A 4,964-nucleotide genomic window follows, 5' to 3' on the forward strand; every position below is an offset into this window, starting at 1 on the left:
TAAAGTTATTGATTACACCTGTGTTTACCCTGCAATTATATTTCATAATGGCCGCTGTGAAAGAGGTCTAGTTGGGAAAATGTTTCTTTCCTGCTGAGAGTGTCATGAGATGCTGCTCAATAAAGCACGAAGATTAGATACAGGGGAAACAAACTGGCTCTCTGTTCAGAAATACACCCATACTAACACCTCCAAAGCTTACTAATTAACATGTCAGTTTGCTGCTGGTTGCCTGGCAACCTTGTGGCGATTAGAAGACTCTAACATGCCCTGCACATGGATGTATTAGGAGGGCTGGATATGTCTAAAGGTGCCTCAGTGCCCATGTGTAAAGAACAAATCCCCCAAAGAGCATTTTTACCAAAGGTCATCTGTAAAATTGAAAATGCAACAAGCTCAATCCATGGAAGTTTTATATTTGTGAACCATAGCGTCCTCTTATGATACAACCCTGTTTCCAGCATGTACTGTAAAATGACATTATATCATTATTGGACTGATAACAATGCTCTTGAGATCAACACCAAGAAAACTGAGGAAATCATTTTTGGCTCACCATCTGACTCCCATAAAGTCCCCATTGTCATCCATACATATGAAATCAAGCAGGGAGCTTCATACAAATACTTGGGTGTAATGATTGACCATCCGTCTTAGGTCTTTTGGGGCGAGCAGAAAAATTATTCTGTTGTTCTTTACATCTGTGATCATGTCCATTCTACAGTACTGCAATACTACCTGGTACAAATGTTTGTCAGCAGCTTTAAAATCAAAACTGCTCCACCTGTTAAAAATATGTTCAAAGATTGTTGGTCAACCCTTTCAGAGACTCTATGACTCAGCCTATCATAACAACCTAGTGAGGCTGTCCAACAACATAATCTCTGACCCAAACCATGTTCTGAACAGTGAATATGAACTGCTACCATCTAATCGGAGATACAGGGTCCCACGATTCAATAAAGTCCGACTGAAGCACTCCTTTGTGCATCAGTCAATCCTCACAGTAAATACAGAGCTAAATCCCAGATCAAATGCACGCTGAAGGCTCTTTGAGCATGTTTTCTCTCACTGATTGTGCTGTTATGTTAAATGTTTGTTGTTTGTGTTTCATGTATTGTGTCTGGATATTTGTCTGTTGATATTGGACATGGAGCTGCTGTGATGCAAGTCAAATTTCAGACTTGATCTGACCAATAAAGTATTATCGTATCGTATCGTATTATTACATTTCTGTATGTGTAAAAGATCAATCAGATATGATACAGCTTATTAATTACTAACTTTGGAAAGCATAAGGCAATTTTGCTCCTGCTTCCTGTCTGTATGCTATGCTAACCTAAGCTAATGTTCTGCTCAGTTTGGTATTGAAGCTAGCTATCTGTAGCCAGGGGGTCTCGGTCAGTTTATCTGTGATGTTGAACTTGACTGACACCAATCTAATGGTAAGAAAGGCTTTCTTACTGGAAACAATGGGGGGAAGCTACTTGTGAGTAAACATCTGCTCCCCCTGCTGTATTTTCATTCATGAAGACATTAGCTGAATCCAAATGTGTAACTCAGACCTCAGACTGTCATTTGATATAATCTAACATTGACTCAAGTGCTCCGTATGTCTGTGTGAAAGGTAGCAGAAGACAAAATAAAATTGGGAATGCCTGGTAAAGAATATACTTATTTACTCTCATGTCTATAGATACGACGGGTCGTTTTTTCCTGTTCTTATACTGACTGCAGATAATTCACCACCATTTGATCTCTTTGAACTGTTGAAGCTGACATCTAGATCACCCACAGTCATTCAAGTCCTGAGAGCAGATTCCATAAATATTGAAATGTGAAAATAATGGTTTTAAAATGGACAACCTTGAAGTAACTTAAGAAATAAATTGCTATGTCTTCAGAAAAATCCACATTACAGTTTGATATTTGTAAAAGCAGCTAACAACCTCAGAATTAACAAACCATGCAAACATGAAATATTACTTTTTGTTCCACAACAGGATACTAGTAACAGATTTAATCAAAAACAAAGAGCAAACGCATTTCGTATGTTGTTTAATCAGAATCACTTCAAAGCGGGTGTGTTGGAACATGGTATAGCAAGTGTCTATCTTAATATCCTGGGGTGCTTGAGATCTTTGATTTATTTTTGGTTTACACTCTACCAGCTGGCACCCGAGAGAGGAACAGCTGTGCATGGGGTGTATTTAGTTTTGTGTACATTACTTTTTGTTTAATATTCTTCCTTCTTTTCTTATTTTATGCTTTTATCTGTTCCAAAGCTTTTTCCGGTTTTAAAAATAATTTGTGATTATATTTCGGGACTAAACTAGATTTTCTTTTCCTTTACACTTTATATGGTTAATATTGATATGTATCTGGAATTCAAATGTGGATTATTATGTACATGTCATTATTACGCAGTGTAAATTGTTAAATCTTAATCTCTGTGTTTAATGTGCTGCCATTATGTTGCAACATTGATTCAATGATCATTAAGGGATTCGAATATGGAACACTCTGAGTCATTAAAGCTGACTTTTTTAATGTTTAACTAACTGGCGTTTCTATTATTTTGTACACTGTTAGAAATTAAAATCAATGTTTTAATGAGGAAATGTAGTTTAAACATGCCGTCAGTTTTAATGCAGTTTTACACTGAAAAACCAGAAATTCTTGTGCACAACCAGCTGTTAAGCTTTATTCTGAAACTCTTTCATCTCCGGTTGGCAGTTAGCATGTGGTAAATTTACAATTTCCTAAAGAGGTGAATTTAGTAGCGAAATTATATGGAGTGGTGCAAACCGAAGCCTACTGATTTAACACTACAACTATAGATGTCGAGATACTACCATGCTGAATATTAAATGAAGGTACAGTTTATTTGAATACATTATTGTTTACAGACGAGAGTAGCATGTGACAACATCCGGAATGACCGGAAACCAAACGAGCCGAGAAGTATTTTTTAGAGTATTGATTACAGCGTTTAGAATGTGTTACATGAAAAGTGATGAAAGAGAATATGAGGAGAAAAGGCGTGTTAAGCATATATTGAATGTGAAAAGAACCAATCCTCTGTTTAAATGCAACAACGGACATTATGCTTAACACGCCTTTTCTCCTCATATTCTCTTTCATCACTTTTCATGNTCTGTACCCTTTCTTTATTTATTGGAAGTGCTTGTTAATGAATACTTGTGAATTGGCTCTTTCCATAAATGGCAACATGAAAAGCACAAACTTTGGCTAATGGTAATGACATACTCTGATGGTGCCATACCAAAGTTCCAAGGTTTTCTTTGGTGTTTTCATGAGCTTTAAGTCATCATGTCATAGTCAGGAACCCTAATGTTCTATACCACATCAATAAAATATGCACTATCTCGAAATGTAAATGAAAGACACATTTCCACGCCTTGATTTGGATACGCTCCAAAATGTTATTTAGTAGAAGAACCCTTCCACCAATTCCATTAAAATCAGGCAAGTAGTTTGTCCATTTGCTTATCAGCATGATTACGATAACGACAAGACAAACTAACCTGAAAAGAGATTGATGTTGGTATTGTCCAGCAAATGTACACAGGCAAATATTTGTTCAGCATTTGATCCACCCTTTAAGATTTCATCTTGTAAGCCATCCATTGTTTTCCATCTTTACTTTTTTAAAAGATTCACCGCAGCATAGCACTGTCTTAACATAACGCTGAGGTAATGAGATAAACACTCACATTATATGCATTAACATTTTAACAATACCTTTAGGCACCAGCACAACATGTTCTGTAATACAAAATGAAGTACTTATTGGTACTTTCAGTACCGTGTTCATCACTGACTCTTATATGCATCAGTCTGTGAGCACTCATTGTAGATGATTCATTCCTTTTGAGAAAGGCTTTTTAACCACAACTTGATTTTAACATGATTATATCTCAGAGACAGTTTTATCCCACAGGCCATAAGACTACTTAATGCCTGAGCTTGCACACATTGTATTGTTCTTATTTTCTAAATGTTTATGTCTTGTATTTGCATTGCTGAGGAACCTGTGACCCAAGTTTTGTATTCATTATTTGACAATAAACCATTGAATCTTGAATCTTCTCCATTGTAATAATATAAAGATCCACAGCAAAGCTTTGCTCTCTAAGGCAAAGTTTGCCACTTTTTTATAAACAGCTCAAGGTTAGATAGGATTGACTAAAATGGTATTCCCCCAAGGACTTCATCAAAAGCCATTCAGTTCTAAAGCACAAATCAAAGTCAAGAATCTGCATTGCGTCCTTCTTTATATACTTCTGTTGTTTGGCAGTACTTATTTTACTCCATTAAAGGATCTAAATTAACACGATCTATCTGGTTAACTTAACACAATAACCAAACTAAAAGCTACAGATAAACCAGAAAGCTTAAGCATATTTTTCTTTAATACATGATACGGATAACTTTCTGCTTGGCTTTCATCTCCATTAGCCTACATTTCAATAATTGATTTAATAAAAAAAACTTTGTCTGATCTGTTTCCACACTGAATCCCACAGCCCTTTCCTTTTTGGTTCTGGCTGCCCTTTCTTTTCCCACTGCGTTCTCAAAGAGGCCAACTCGAGGACACATTTCCCTACCAATGGTCCAGAACTACGTTTCTTCATAGTAGATGTATTTTTCATACTTTGTATGTGTAAATCCAACAGGGGGTTCAACTTTCTTGAACCCCGACGGGGACTCTGGAACGGAGGCAGACAGCGAGCCTCAGCTGGCCTTTTACACCGACCCAAACCGCAGTCGACGCCGGAGTCGAGGTATGAGAAACGGTAACGCCAACAGCGCGTGGGGCTCAGGGGGTAAGGAGAATTCACCTACAGTCAGTTTATCCCGCCGTCAGATGGTTCTACCATCGCCATGACGCATGACTAGTAACCTTGACAATGCATAAAGCAGATGGAAAGGCACCAGTG

Source organism: Notothenia coriiceps, unplaced genomic scaffold (assembly GCF_000735185.1).
Source record: "Notothenia coriiceps isolate Sejong01 unplaced genomic scaffold, NC01 NC01_scaffold00026424, whole genome shotgun sequence".
Classification (NCBI taxonomy): domain Eukaryota; kingdom Metazoa; phylum Chordata; class Actinopteri; order Perciformes; family Nototheniidae; genus Notothenia; species Notothenia coriiceps.